The following is a 17649-nucleotide window of genomic DNA, read 5'->3' on the forward strand; positions in this document are numbered from 1 at the left end:
ATATCCGAGTCGAAGATGTTCGACAAAAACGAAACAAATGTACTTGTATTTGACTTTCTGTGGCGTAAAACTGCATACAGCAAATCCATTAAAATGCTTACACGCGTTGATTTCCTGATGAATTGTTCATCTAAAAAAATAGGTCGCACTAGTAAAATAGGTCTTCGACTAGTTAATATTCAGCACACTTACCTTCTTCGTTCCTCAAAGACTTTGTGTCCACGGCAACGAAAACGAGAAGTAACACTATGGCAAAAACTGCTGTCGTAGATTTCATTGTCGTTGATAAGCTGGTGAATATCGTGAAGTTCCAAATTGTTTGAATGCAGGATGATTTCTGCAGCGCTTTTTATAGTGGTCTGTGGGTAACTGTGTACGTGATAGTGGTCTGTGGGTAACTGTGTACGTGATAGTGGTCTGTGGGTAACTGTGTACGTGATTGTTTCTGAAGTTCCTTGTTTATTTGGCCTGACCCTCATAATAGATAACAAAGGTAAGACGGCATGTCTGCTTTATCTAATTTTGCTCATTGTTCCTGTTGTCTGTTTCAAAGATTAAGTGATATGTGTGTTAAATTAGATGCCTGTCATACAAAAGACCAGCAATACCGCCATGGTGCGTCCTACAACAGACCAACATTACCGGTATGATGCGTCCTACAACGGACCAACATTACCGACATGATCCGCCATACAACGGACTAACATTACCAGCATGATACGTTCCTAACGGACCAACATTACCTGCATAATGCGGCCTACAACGGAAATTATCTGCATAATGCTACCTACACGGACATTACATGCATGATTTGTCCTACAACTGACTAACATTACCTGCATGGTGCATCCTACAACGGACTGACATTAGCGGCATGATGCGTTCTACAGCTGACCAACATTACCGGTATGATGCGTCTTACAACGGGCTAGCATTACCGGCATGATGCGTCCTACAACGGACTGACATTACCGGTATGATGCGTCCTACAACGGACCGTCATTACCGGCATAACGCGTCCTACAACGGACCAATATTACCGGCATGATGCGTCCTACAGTGGACTGACATTATCGGCATGATGCATCCTACAACGGACCAACATTACCGACATAATGCGTTCTACAACGGACCAACATAACCGCCATGACCTCGACAATATCCGCCAGCAATAGGCCAAAAGAAAGGGGAATGTGTTTGTCTATCAGTGTGCCGAGAAGTTATTTCGAAGCAGCAAGTCAGACTTGAAAAAAACTGCCCTTTTAGTATCGCCGCCACCACCACTCCACCCTCACACCCACCCCACTCACACGCACGCACAAAAATACTAAAAATATATTAGACACCGCCCTGGTGTGACACAGTAGTTTGGGAAAAGTTCTGAAATATCAGAAACATATGGAACAAGAAATATCTCTAAAAATGATGGTCGGCGAATTGTAATAAGGAAAGAAGTTTATGAATTTTTCATCTAACATTCATCTTCCATCTAACATTTTGCAAAACTAAACACCGCACTTTAACAATTTAAATGGTTCTTTTTTAATTTTTCGCAAAGGTTTCGTAGGGTTGCAATTTTGTTTCGTTTATCCTTAGACGAATAATTACAGCAGTAGTTTGATGAAGATTCATGAAGCGGTTCATGAGAATAGGTCATTAAACGTGTTTATATTTTTAGCTAAATTGGTCCCTACCCCCATTTGTAACAAAATAGCAAGAGACCTTACGATATTGTTACACATCGAGTTAGATAAAAATCCATTTCATTTTAGTGGTTAATGCGAAGAAAGGCATATCTACTTTTAGCTATAGTGGTCCCTAATAGGGCCCAAGTTCCTATATAAATTAATTTGGAAGAGGACCTTATAATGATGCTCCAGACCAAGTATGACAAAGATCCACCAAGCTGTTCATGAGACGCTGTATAAAGGCATTTCTAGTTTTAGCTCTAGCAGCCCCTAAAAGGGGTTAAATGTCCCAGCTGAACAAAGTTGGCTGCGGGCCTAATAAAGATGCTACAAATCAAGTTTGATTAGGATACATGAGAAAAAATCAATTAAAGATTTTTTTTATTTATTATTTTTATTTATTTCTAAAATAGGCCAACTGATCCCGCTTTAACAAATGCATATTCGCTATTCATGAATCTTTGGACAAAGACGTCACACCTATAAAAAAAGTGAAGGTCAAGCAAAACATACATTTGTAATTATTTCAATATTTCTGTTTCATAAGCAAAGTTTGACCGTAGTTATATCACATAGATAAACTGTATGCAGCGTACCTTCATTTCAGTGTAATGAGATTCAGTCATTATATAGCATATATATAATAAAACAGATTTCAACTGAGTTCAATATTTGCATACCATACTAAAGAAAGATATTCATATATAATAAATCAGTTAAATAATTTATAACAAATATATCAAAGCAAACAAGTACTCATTTTAATATGCAAATTAAATAAGTCACAAAAGCAAGAAACTTTTTCATATACAGACGACAATTGTAACAAGGAAAATCTTTTAAAAAGCACTTCTCTACATAAAAGACTCTTATCACACCCTTATTCATGTGATACGCAGACCGTATTCAGCTCTTTCTTTAATTTGATATATGTTGGTATTTGAACAGGTTTTTATCATATTTATTAAACTTACTTAACATTTTGAGATATATCAATATTCTTGCTAAATATACTGAGCCAAAGTTAGCTTTAAAACTGTGAACAGCGTCGTTTAAGATAAACGCTTTGTCTACATTTCACTCAGCGTAGCACAATCAACAGAGTGAAAGAAATTGACACTCTCGTCCAATCAGGCAGAGTGTTGCATAAATCTTCCATTTTGATAAATTATCTATAATGCGTTATCAAGTAGTTTGATTTGCTAACTGAAGTCACGTGGCATAGGTAACGAAAACGAATTTAGACGGCGTCGCCGAAAAATAGTGTTGTTACTGAACATTGTATAAAAGAAGTTTTCTTTAATATAGCTACTTAAAATAAGGAAAAAATATCAGACCTCAAACAAATTGGTCCTATAAATGTCGAACAGGATCTCCAGATGGCGGGATCAAATCTATAAGAAAACTTTCCAAGCAAATTAGAATACGTTTAAAATGTCTCACATACTGTGACGTAGTTTGATGTGGAAGAAACGTCAAACACATATAAAATATGTTTATATATGTGTATATATATATATGTGATATAGTATACAAATATACCTTTTTACGTATGGAAGAATGCAGTTTTCTTAAATGTATATGCACTCTAAAATATAATAGAAAAGCTCAATAGGTGCTAGAGGAAAACTTGCTTTTATACTTTAGATAGAATTAAAATACATTTCTATATATAAAGTATGCCGCCATCCTAAGCTATATTCCATAAGGTGGGTCTTATGTCTATGATATAGTCAATATTACAGTCTGAACAGACCTAATAGTAGTACAATGTCACGGACCTCTTTGCTATCTTCGAGAGACTTTAGATACTAGGAACAGGGCATTTTCTCTATTTTCTTATACAATGTGCAATGACTTTGCTGTATTGTCTCTTTTCATTAATTTGGCAGTATAAATATTTTGAATATATTTTCTATAGATATTGATTATATATTTGTAGGGAAAGTTTTTTTTGTACGTAATGTCATGTTAACATATGAAATCAGTTACTAGTACATTCTGCACAATGATTCGCCTGATCAATATCATTTTGCTAACTTTTGTCCAGATAGTATAAAACATGAAATTGCTGGGAAGTGCTTGAACACTTTTTATGAATTCATGATTAAAAGAAGTGTTTTAGTCAAACGATATAGTTTAACAAGTACTAAAAATAACTATGTATATCATTTAAACATATCCGGCGTATTTGGTGCATTGCGTCATTTTTCTTCTTCTTGTAGCAAGAGACATTCTTTGCAGTATGGTGAGACCAATGCGTATTGTTGTAGCACAGGGTTTGTAAGGTTGTTGTCCTAACATATTATGTATACGTAAAGGAGCATTCTGTACGTGATGAACAGCACTAAAGGTAAGTTTTAGATAGTTAAATTTGGATAAAGCACTTTTCCTGATAGCGTGTTTCCTACTTACGGAAGTTTTAGAAATCATTATACGAGCATGCAGGATTGCTCTTATCTTTGCTTCCGATTTAGAAAGTTAAATCTATATGTTTGTCAGTTTAATTTTTTCAGTGTTTTAAAAATGTTTTCTTACTGCAAGCGGATAGCGTTTAATTTCGTTTGATGGTCCTTACAAAATACGGTCAATACCACTACTGTTATGTATGACGTACCGTTAGTGCCGAAAATGCCAATCATAAGCTTTAAGACAGTCTGTTTGAGTACGACCCAGGGTTGGACATATTCTATATTAAGTACGACCCTGGTTGGGAATTAGATTTGAGCGATTTCATGTAGTACGACCAGAGCTATTCTGTTTAGGGTCTAACTAAAGATCTATAAATTACAAGTAGGCTTCTTTTAAAAAAAGAAACCTAGGAGAGGCCCAGTGTTGCTCATTTTAAAGTTATATCAGATACATAAATAACAATTGCTAGACCTATTTATGTCTCTGGTTATATGATAGGTTGTGCTATAGACGAAAAACAGTTTCCCTGTTGCAGGTCACTGTGACCTATTCGGGGTCATCATTCTGTCGGTGATGGCCAACCTTCATATCAAGTTTAGAGATCCTAGGCCCAAGCTTTCTTGGGTTATAGTCTGGAAACTGTTTTCCTGGTCTAGGTCACTGTGAACATGACCTTATGACCTCAAAATCAATAAGTCATCTTCAGGTTATGATCAACCTCTGCCAATCCGAGGACTGTAGGTCCTAGCATTTCCTAGTTACTGAATTTCATTTAAAAATGTTCAAAACTACCACTGAAATAATTGTACACTGAACATGGCCCTAGTGAAAGCTGCCAAATTAGCATCTTACCATTTTTGCGAGAACTTCACCTGACAGGCTTGTTTGTCAACTGCCCCGTTCGTTTAGGCCCAATAGAATAGCTTCCGAGAAGCTTTAGGAAAACTTAGAAGAAAAGAAAATCCCAACCGAACGGACGTCTGCCGGAAGTGAAAAAATATATCATTCTTTTTTTCAGAGATTTTTTATTGTTAATGTGCTATTTGAAAAAGAAATAATTCTAAACATTTTATTTGTTCAAGTTTATTACTCAGTTTGTAAGGTTTATATGTCGAATTGCCGCCTTGCTTTGGTCACGTGATTAACATCTCTGCTACCTCTTCCGACTATTGGGTGGAAGACACAGAAGCTTAGAAGAACTCTTCTTATTCCAGCAGATCTTCCTAGGCCCAAACGAACGGAGCTAACGAACAGTTAAACAATAAATTCATTTAATTGAACGAAATACATTTTAACTTGATTCAATTCATATGCATATCTTTGAATACTGCGAACAAAAAAAAATGTAAATATATATTGTTATGTTTTTTTTTTTATTAATAACCATTTCCAACATTTGTAATAATAGCCTATTACACTATATTGCTTTATTTTAAACGAACAATTATTTTCGTCTTAGAGGATTTCAAAAATGACTTGTGCGCAAGCGTATTGGGCCATTTTAGACTGGCTAACCGTAATTTGCGCTAGAAAGTGAAATCTAACGCCGATTAGTCTAAATCCTCCTAGTTTGAAAGCCAACACCATGGAGAGGTCTTGATAGACCTCTCCAATTACATAAATCTGCTATTATGTGTAGTTTGTAATACGTCATTTACAGCATGAGAGTTAGATGGAGTTTTCCGGCACCGGTGAAAATACCGGAAATCCCAGTCTGTTATGCAAGAAATGTTAATCTTAAATCTGCATGGTAATAGGCAAATTGCATAAAATTATTGGGATCAGTTTTCAACTTTGAAATATGACCCGAGTATAGTTGATCTGTTTTCAATGAGGGTATTTTTGTAAAAGCTAGTTAAAAGCAAAAAGAGGTTAAAACACTGAACTTGAAAAAGAACACTAATGCATTTTTAGAAGATGGTTCAAGACATCTACCACATCAAGTTGGGTTTGTTATGAACTGATTAGCAGCTGCATTTCAGAAGTCAATAAAATAATATCATTAAACTACTTAAGAGCAGACAAATCATACTACAAGCAAAAATATAAAGCATTTCAACTAAAACATGCATAATACAAATGTACAAGCAATCAGCACATGCATAATACTAAGCACACTAAAAATACAATGGTTGAAAGAGGGCGGAAAAAGCAAGAACTGAACATAGCAAAAATGATTTAATTAGAGCAACAAGAGCATCTACAATTCTGCCCGTCCCAAGAGCTAATCAGACTCCGGAACTGATTCAGCCCCGAAACATCTCTAAAATGCTGGTGTAATGAGTTCCAGAGTCTGGGAGCTGCAGGACGGAAAGATTGGAGACCTATCTTGTGCTTCTGATCCGTGGGATTTCAGCCGTGTTGGTGTATCTAAAAGAGTAAAAAATTATATTTATTTTAACTAAGTCGTGGTGATAAGACGAATGGTGACTATCTTGAACGTTTCTATGGCCATATATCTTAATCTTCTAATTTTTTAAGTTGGAAGTTGGTATTTACTTAATAGCCTTTCATAATCTGACTGGTAATCGTTGTAGATGAATCGTAAAGCCCTTCTCTGTATGTTTTCTATCTTTCCCACAAAAAATGTCATGTGAAAGGACAGAAATTGAAGTTTGATAGAAAAGAATAATATATATTTAGTTTTCCTAGATAACATAGATGCCTACAAATACGTTTTAAAACATTAAGTTGTCTGGAGGTTTTGTTACAAATATTTGAAATATGAGTCGCAAAGGTTATCCTAAAATCAATAGTAACACCTAGCAGATTTACCTCATCATCACAGTTTATTTTATTACCAGACAAATCAAAAGTAATATTACATTTTTTAGTTTAAGGTCCTACAGCGACTGCTTGAAACTTGTCTGGATTGGCTTGCATTCTTTTTTATCTGGAAACCATTTTATCAAAGATGTGCTATCACATTCTAAAGTGGACTTACCTGTGTCTGGATCATGATTTGCAAAGGATAAGGTATTCTTCATCAAACGTGGTGCAGCATCATCATACGGTCTCCTGCCAATTGTGTTCAAATGGAAGCGCTTGGTCCCATGTACCTGTGAACTCTGTTTTGTGTACTAGGACATAGTAAGTAGAAAATATCACAAACATATCTCCGACTTTTCGCCTATGTTTGACTATGAGTAGATTGCCATTTCGCCACGGTCACATAATTAGAGCAGAAGTATATTGATTTGAGATGTCTGTTACTAAATAAATGTCCTTTGAGCGACAGTCACTATGCTATGGGCACCAAGCCAGCGTGATCGCCGAGTAATATAGTTTACATTTTTGCATCCATTTAGATAAATGTGGGTCACTCTGTACGCCAGAAAGGGTAGTTTTAACTTGAGATGACACGCAAACAATATTCAGAAGAAGTAAGAAATGAGGAGGAAACAATCATTGTTACCGTAGCATATTAGAATCTTAGTCACTAGATTCTATTGCGAGATAAGCAATCACTTGATCATGTTTCCAATACTACTGATGGGCTTTGCCTGATCAAATTGTCCAATACATGATTATAGCTTAACTTTGAGTAATTAACAAATTGTCAAATTTCTAAAAATAAATTTAAGTATAGTAAATAGATATCTTCAAAGTCAACTTTTCAGGTTGTTTTTCATTGTCAATGAATAGCTTAATGCACCAGTTTACTAAACATGTATAATGTTTTCAACTTATAAAAGCAGAAATATCTGATATTTAAAAAATGACCATCTAAAAATATCTGAAGCACAATAAACAACTCTTACAATGACAATCTTTAAATGATTTTGGATTTTACCAACTGTTGGATTTAACGTCGCACCGACACGTGATAGGTCATATGGCGACTTTCCAGCTTTAATGGTGGAGGAAGACCCTAGGTGCCCCTCCGTGCATTATTTCATCACGAGCGGGCACCTGGGTAGAACCACTGACCTTCCGTAAGCCAGCTGGATGGCTTCCTCACATGAGGAATTCAACGCCCCGAGTGAGGCTCGAACCCACATCGATGAGGGACAAGTGATTTGAAGTCAGCGACCTTAACCACTCGGCCACGGAGGCCCCTTTTACAAACTGTAGCCTATATCATAAATCCCCGAAGGTAAATCAATTCAATAAAGTTTAGTAAATGTTTAGGCTGCTATTAACACTTTGAAGACAGCTTTATTTGGAATTCCTTTTGTCTTTATGAAAATTCCATATTCAATACTAGCCTAGAGTTTAAACTCATGACAAGAGAATAACACGCTCTATATTATGACCTTAACTAAAATCGGTCCAAAATCAATCCGGAAGAAGTCATTAAAAATTTTATTATGTAAAAAGCCCTTACAGTATTTTCCCACTGATACTGATCCTTTGATGAATGTATTCAAAGACTCCAGTTTCAAAAATATGTTTTCTGGATATATGTTTACTGACAGAAAAGTTATGTAAACATTTAATAAAAAAGTATGTATGTTACAAACTGAACTGGATTTTTAAAGTGGCCTATTGTGTTTGCATTGTTGCAATTTGTTGAAAGAAATTTGTTTTAAGTTATCCTGTACGAAAAAACGAATTGTTTTACAGCTGTAAAATGTCTGTAAAAGACCTGTATTTTGAAATTACAACTGTAAAAGACCTGTAAGTAGAAAAATGATCAGAAATACAGTTGAAATTTTCAGGAGTAAAATATGAAGGTCTCAATTTACAGCTGTAAAAATTTTACTGTTGAAAGTTACAGCTGTAAAATGGTCATGTCTCAAAATTACAGCTGTAACATTTTTGGAGGGAAACATGAGTATTGTCAGCCATCTTTAATGCATTTTGGCGGGATATAACTGAAATTCACACAGACATCACATCTTAAAAATCTTGGAATTTAAAGCGGTTTAGAGTAAGTACAGATGTTTAATTATCTATTATAGTTGTAAAAGGACATGTATAAGTACATACATTAACTATTTATTCTATACTAGAAGCCGATAAGTTTAAAAGAGATAATTACAAGATTGTCATATGTTTTCATGACTGACAAAGAAAATTATATAAACAAGATCTGCATATGTTCTACTTTGTATCCTTCTCTTGAATTTTGCTGTTGCTATACTGTAATCATACCACATGTGACATTTACTTTATGTACTAGATCATTTATTTTGCCATTTTCATAGTAATTGCTACCTTATCTAGAGAATTGCAATTCATCCTAAAACTTTTTGCACCTCTACTTTCGTCCCTTAAAATAATGCCCTCTTTTTCAACACCTATAATATTTTTACAGCTGTAACTTTTGGGCATTTTTACAGCTGTAACTTTTTTTTACAGGTGTAGCTCATTTGCATATTTCGAACTGTTTTACAGTCGTTTGACAGCTGTAAATTGAAATCTACAGCTGTAAAATCAATGTTGTTATATAAAATCTACAGGTGTAAATTTGGAATAAGCATGACTGTTATTTTGAACAAAAATACAGGTCTTTTACAGCTGTAAAATTTCGTACAGGTGGTCGCTCAACACGACAAAAACGAAAATGTTGCAGCCTCGGTTTGATTGAGGAAACCACCCAGGCCGAAATGTTCAAGTTGAGAAACTAAACAGTACCAATAAAAACTGAAAGACAGTTCTTTCAGCGATAGTAAGAATGTGAAAGTGACAAATGTTGTTAAAATGTTAAAAAGGATGGAGTAAAAAGATAAAAACAATTGCAGTTTAATTAGTAACTGAGCTGGGTCACTGCCTGCTTGAAGGATTCGAGGTCAGGAAAGGATTGTATAACTATGTTAAAACAGCACGTCATCATCTTTACTAGGACCTTTGAAAAGACTTATACAGATGTTGTATGTTAGATTGATATTTGTAATTATATTTGCATCAAGTGGTGTTATTGTGCTTATTACATTTCTCTTTCCCGTTAAGTAACAATGGTACCGGAAAGGTCAATAGTTTCCCAAACACTGACGCCTGAATTTTTTATCGGGTGCGTGACGTAATTAAATGTGTATCGTTGTATTTATTCTTTCATTTAGTTGAATCTTATTCAGACTATTGAACAAATTCATAATATTTACATTACATTTTTCCATGTAGATACATTTTAATAAAAAGGTTATTATCTTTGCATCGGGAAATATGCACTCGTTCTTTAGCGGAAGAATGTTGCGCTCCTAATGCCGAGCAATATATCCGCTGTTGTACTTGTGCATATTCCCCGATATAAACCTAATAATCTGTAAACATTACCCGGTCTGTCAGAAAAAGACACAGGGTCCGGTTTTATACACTGCTTAATCAGGCTAGTATTTTGATCAGATAAATCGTTAGAATTTTTCATTTTGTTAAAATTACAGCATTTGTGACGTCAAACGGCATTAGTGAAGTAAATTATACCAAAAATAATATTTACTAGCAACAAATTGGTCGGTTCGCGATATTACCTGTTTTAAGGGAGTCAGTGGTACAATGGTTAGCAGGTTTGACTACTACGCCAGCGGTCCAGATTCGATTCCCGGTCGCGGCTGCTTTTTTACCAATATCTAACATTTATTTTATATTTGCCTATGGTCCGTTTCAAGTTCCTTCTTTGTTAATTTGTGTCACACCACGTATGTCAGTTGGTAGATATAAGTCTTAGTCTTTCCACTGATCTCAAGACAAAATGTACAGTTGATTGACAATGTCTGGTTATGCCAGACGTGTTTATTTTCATAACATATATTTATAGCAAAACATGTAATCAAACAATAAATCAGAAAAGTAAAATTACTATTATAGTAAATTACATGTTTTTGTCAAACTTTGTGTCATTTCTCTGATAACATGTAATTTACTAAATAGTAACTTCAGCGAATTATTTAAACGATACAAAATACAAATCCAATGAACAAAATATTCAAATTAGCGCTTCCTGAATTGAACTCCACTTAATCAGAACTTAATCGAGCTATGTTATTGGCTGTGCAAAGTGAGTGCAACTAGCGTACTTTATATCTTTAATGATGGTACGCAGGGGTAAAGGAATTGTTATCTTTACCTAGATCTAATTAACTGGTTAGGCAGGAAGTACATACGCTGACCACATGTACATCTACATTGTTTATAATCTCACCACCCAGTCCAGCCTGGGGAGCCTGCTTTGACAGCAGACAAATATCCGTATTAAAGATCCCACTTAATTTGCGCAAATAAGTGTTCATTGGCATTCATCGAGTTTCTGATAATTTGCAGTTAGAAATTGTCAGACTGGATTCCCAGGCTTCGTCCAGTCAAACATAAACAAATTTATATGCGATATAAATTTTGATTTGCACTCATTTTACCATTTTCAATGTCATATTTACATTTTATGCCACATTTTGTGGAAATGAACATATTGATTATTTGTGGAACTGTGGATAAGTAACTTTAATTACAAAATTATAAACATGATTTGCCTGACATAAAGGAGGTTGACAAATCTCTGCCTTCCTATAAGCAGGCAATAACAGATAACTACTTACTGATAATTTATAGTGCGCGGAAATCGTTTTCCGTATTTTGCACTGCTTGAGTTATTTTCATGAATATTCAGGACCCTCTAAATAAACAGTATTTCATTTGTCTAGAAGCAAAATGAATTGTTTAAATTTCACGGAATTTCGGGTTTTCCGTATCATGTTTTATAGTCTAAATATAGTTTCATTGACACTGGTATCTTGTTTTGCAAATGCATTACCACATATACGCGGACCGATGCGGGACTCATTCTTCATCGTCTGCATTCTTCTTCGTCATCGACAACATTCGTCGTCGGCATTCTTCTTCGTCGACATTCCTCGTCATCGGCATTCTACGTCGTAGGTATTCCTCGTCATCTGCATTCTTCTTCGTCGACATTCCTCGTCATCAGCATTCTACGTCGTAGGTATTCCTCGTCATCTGCATTCTTCTTCGTCGACATTCTTCGTCATCGGCATTCTTCGGCGTCTGCATTCGTATTCGTGGCATTTATCATCGTCGACGTTCTTTTTCGTCGACATTATTCGTTGTGGGCATCGTTCTTCAACGGCATTCTTCTTCGTAAACATTATTCATCGTCAACTTCTCGGTCCTCGGTATTATTCGTCGACTGCATTCTCCTTCGTGAACTTTCTTCTCTGTCGGTAAATTTTATCATTGGCATTTTTGGTCGTCGGTGTTCTTCGTCGTCAGCAATTTAGGTCGTCACATATCTCGTCATCAAATTTTTTCGTCGTCTACATTCGTCTTCGCAGATATATATATTATTCGTCGTCGAGAACTCGTCTTCGTCGGTATTCTTCGTCTTCTAGGTTTTTCGGCGCGGGAATTCTTTGTCATCCGCATTTCACATCATCGTCCTCATCGTTAGTCTTTAGCATTCTTCTTGTTGTAATTTTTCGTCATATGCTTTCTTTTTTATCGTCTGTATTATTTGTAAACCTCGGCATGTTTCGCCGTCGTCATACATGGTATTCTATTATGTCGTCGCAATTCCTCGCCAGAGTCTAGAGACGATATTCGAGGATGAAAGACAAAGTTAAAGAAAGCAATTAGATCGGCTGAAATTAGAAGTAAAACGGTATCATATTTCAAAAGAGCTTAATGCGGAATATTTATGGACGTCAGGACTCGTAAATAAACGGTTCGGAAGTACATAAATACCCTCCGTTTTAAACTCTCTTGAAATATTTCATGTAACTCCTATCGTCAACCGATCCCACTGCTCACACTGTTTAACCTGCTATCCCCGACACCCGACGGACAAAGAAAACCCAGATGGAAAAATAACACCGATGTAAATGAATAGATCGATTTTTTCATATATTTCTTTTCAAAACGAAACCAGTCCTTGCAAATCAACCTGACAATTTTGATAAGGAATGTGTATGGATTACATTTACAACTTCCGGTCTGGAAACAATGTTGTTTAACAGATGTGTCTTTTCGGAGCATCTGTGTGAAATGTCTGGGTTTTACGCTCATTAAAAAAAGTTTCAGCCGTTAAATAGGTATGGATGTATAGATATGACTGTCGACAACATTTCAAAGGACCTCGGACATTTTCCTATTCAGATTGCCTATCAAATTAAGTAAAAACTGACCTGGGCCTAGACTTCTGAAATAGCGTAATAAAGATAGTTAAAGACCATTTCTTGATATATTCGAATGAATTGTGAACAAAAAATATGATTTTGTAGACATTTCTCATTTTCGCTATGTTTCTATTGAAATATGAACATAAATCAATTTATGTTTTAAACATCTTTCCCCCCAGTGACGCAACAAAATATTTCACATGCCTTTGTAAACGATTATCATGTACGTATGTTGCACAAATGGTACTTGGTCACAGGGGTGGGGCGGTGGGCGCGGGGGGTGGGGGAATGTTAAAAATTGAAAAAAAAAATACATACAGGGTGTCAGCAAATGAATTTTACATAACATATTTTGACACTTATTGCATGTGTCTTAAATCTTACATATCAACAGCCTTATTCGTTTTTGTAAATATTTCAAGCATAGAAAACATAATAAATAAATGAATGAAAAGGGGGCATAGAACTTCAAGCTTGAAAGCAGATCCTGGTATGTACATATTATGAATTTTTCAATCAGGTCTGCTGCCTCTTGACAGTCGAAGTCCGTTGATTGAGTGTCATGAGGATTGAGGCAACTGCGTCTGTTGCAAGTCATGAATCAAGCAAGTTTCTTAGATATATATAACTAGATGTATGTGTCTTCAACCTAAACATGTCAAAGAGATATAGACGAACATCTATGGAAACAGTGCCACTGTGGTGCAAATGCCTTTTCACCCTTTGTAGGATTCAATTATGGCACACCTAGAATGCATTTTAAGAACAACTTTTGCTTTAATTCCATCCAAAGAAGCACTGTATCCAGCATCCTCAACTCTAACAGAACTACACTAGACACCGACCCCTGAACTAACCCGGGTGCCTTCTGAACTAACACTGACGCCCCCAGAACTAACACTGACGCCTTCAGAACTAACACTGACACCCCAGAACTAACACTGACGCCTTCAGAACTAACACTGACGCCCCAAGAACTAACACTGACGCCTCAGAACTAACACAGACACCCCTAGAATTAACACCAATGCCCCCACACGTCTGAACTGAAGCTTATTCCGAAGCCGATAGAAATATTAGTAACGACCCCAAAGGAATATCGACATTAATGTTGATACTAGCTAGTGAAGTTCTGTTCCATTGATATATTGGATCAGGCGGTATTTGTTACTACATTTTATTATTATGTTGTTTTATATATTTTTGCATTAGAGTAACAGAAAGCACATTTAAATGTTTGCTTGGCATTAAGAATATAGGCTAAATGTGCATGACTGTAGTGTAACCACCATTATTTAAGCACAACAGGACTGTGCCTACAGATAATTTCGGAAACTGAAAAACTAAACACACTAAAATGAGAAGAGCAAATGATGCATCTAGAATGTGTCCAAAGGTGTCATAAAATGCTAAAACCCAGGCACACCTGAACCCACAGTGGCCTAGGCAGTATCGTACACCCCTCCGCTATAACTGAAAAAGGCCAACTACGCCAATGTATGTAAAACACTTTATGTATGCAATATCTAACTCTGCCTATAATGCCCGGTCAGTACTGTACATGTGTCAATATATAGATTAGCAATAGATGTATAGAAAACAAACAATAGGCTATGATCAATGCATCAGTTATCATGACCACTCGGGTGGAAAGAAGTTGTGTCGCCAAAAGTTTTGTTCCACTTTTATTTTTTTGCTTTTCAGTTATCTTTAAAAATGTTAATAAAACTGATAATTTGCATAGTAAAAATTTATCTTTTGTTCTAAAACACTTTATAATAGACATACATTAAATGCATATGCTTATTTCACTAAAGATATACATTTTACATTTTTCAAAAAATATGACACTCAGTCACAAACTGCTCAAATTTCAAGACAACGAATATGAAATAAAATTAATTTTTGTGTCAGTTTGATATGTATATAACTTATTTATGCGTAATTGAAGCCATTATATAAAATTATCAGCTATTGAAGTCATGAAATGGCATTGAAATTTGGGCAAAATCCATAGCATAATGTCCGATATTCCGAAATCAAGGATTTCAATGAGTAGACTCTCTACTCTGATCACGGCACGATACTCTTATGTCTTTAACTGTTTCCCTCGAAGCCGCTTGGTTCTAATTCGGAAAACACTGGATATAAGAACAGAAAGAAATATTTCGGACAATGACATTTTTTTCAATCATAGCCCACAAACACTCGGGATACTGTTAGTAACTTAACATACAGTATATCAATTTTACTAATTGATCACGTGGTAGACGAGTTCACTAGTGCAGCAAATGACTGCCTGTTTATATTATTTGGAAATCTTAGTACTGACTTGCACCACTAGGAGAAAATCGAATACGGAATGGTTCAAAGAAAAATGTCAATCTCCAAAATTGAATTTTAAAACAGCAAGAAAGAATTTTAATAAAAATAAAAGTGACATTTCAGAATTTTATTTACTCACCGGAGAACAAAATATAAGTAGACAAAGGCAAATTTTCATCATAGACACAGGTTGACAGCTGGACAAAATATAAGTAATTTTGCGAAATCCGAATGTTTATTAAAGAAGAAAAAAAACGTCTTTGAAAAGTCACTTAACTTAAGAGTCTGTTTGACAATTGATAATGAGCAAACGAACACCGAATAATAGCGCGTTTACAGAAGTGGAAGTAACAGCGAGTTTTTCACATTATAATAAAATGCCCGGCTTAGATAACCTTATCAAATATTTAAGTAGAGTAACGATTTAATAGGTTGTTATATTACTTCAAAAAGGGACAAGATCGATGTAAAACAGTATCGTGGTATCACCCTAATTTACGCCCTTGTTTTTAGTTTCATAAAAATGGCAAAGCAAGTATGAATACCTTGACATAATACAATTTGGTTTTCAAATAAATAATTGAAGGCATTTTCATTTTACATTCAGTATTAAGTAAAGTGTTGTATTCGTGACGTGTTGTGTCCTTATCGATAAATGCAGTGTTTGGATAAAATATACGATTCTTTTTCTAAAACCGTCAGCTTAAAATTACTGCAAACCTTAAAACCAATGTATTTAGCTGTTGGGTCTTGTGTTCTGTTCCACTCCTAGACGTTCGACCTTTTAAGTTCAAATATCAGGTTTAAACAAGGGGATCCAAGCTCTCCTCTTCTCTTCATGTTTTTGTAAACGACACTTCTCACAAAGTATTAATACAAATTTGTGCGCTACTTTTACTGAAAATGAACTACAATATTTGCTGTTTCTTTATGCCGACGGTCAGGTGCTTTGTCGACCTCCAGTCAATGCGGAATGACCTTGCGAACTGTTTCCATAGGCGGTTGTGCTGCATGCTGAAGAAAATGTGACAATAATGGTGAGAATCTGATGACCTTTAAACTTGATTTCTTTGTTTCAGGATTTATCACTTAGGGTAGAGTATCGTTTAAAGACAATACTGAGATTCGAATTGTCGACAAATGAAAAAAGCAAACATTCATGTCTATAAACAAAAGGGTTTATAGCAGTTTTTTTGACAATGTGCCTGGAATTTCAAAAGTTATCGTTATAGTTTTTGATGCTCCTTCAAACCGAGAATCTACCCGTATACCAGAACGGACTTTGACTAGCTTCTAACTTAAAACTAGGAAAGTAAATTTCTTAACTGCCGAGATATGGGTTCCAAATGTATGTACACATCCCAAAATTGTCTGTTATATGAGGAATCCTGAAAGGACGACAGCAAACAAAATCCCTAAAATTTGGTGGTGATTTAGTTCGTATAAATTTTCGAAAAGAGCAAGATAACGTTCGGTATTTAAAATTGAGTGCCCAGATCACGGCGTATTGATGAATATATGGAGAAAAGTATGTTAGTTGCAGTATAGACAGCTCATTTTACAGTGTAAATTATACAAAGATCAGTTTGACGCACAGTCTGATATATCCATTCAGAAAATTGTTTTAAAAAACAAGATAACAGTGATTTTTTGAAGGCATCTTTATTTACATTAGCACGTGAGTCATTTCGGAAAATGCAAATTGTACAAAATATCTGGCATCGGACACACGACACAGGCCTACATTACTCACATGGGGCCTTGAATTCTTCATGTTAGGAAGTCATCCAACTGGCTTACGGAATGAAGGTGGTTCTACCCAGGTGCCCTCTCGTGATGAAATAATGCAAGGAGGGCCATCTGGGGTCTTCCTCCACCATCAAAGCTGGAGAGTCGCCATATGACCTATAATTGTGTCGGTGCGATGTTAAACCCAACAAAATAAATGAATGAATAAATAAATAAATAAAGCGTCTTTTAACCTGTAAAATACACTGATAAGTACAATGCTGATTATTGTTTGACTTAAATCGGTGCTGAAAGTCTTTGACACACGATGTATAGAATAAGGCCAAAGCTTGTTTTTATTAATACAACTTTATTTTCTTTTATCACATTGGCTTGAAAGATTATATGTGGAAAAATTGCTTACA

Source organism: Mercenaria mercenaria, chromosome 5 (genome assembly GCF_021730395.1).
Source record: "Mercenaria mercenaria strain notata chromosome 5, MADL_Memer_1, whole genome shotgun sequence".
Taxonomy (NCBI): Eukaryota; Metazoa; Mollusca; class Bivalvia; order Venerida; family Veneridae; genus Mercenaria; species Mercenaria mercenaria.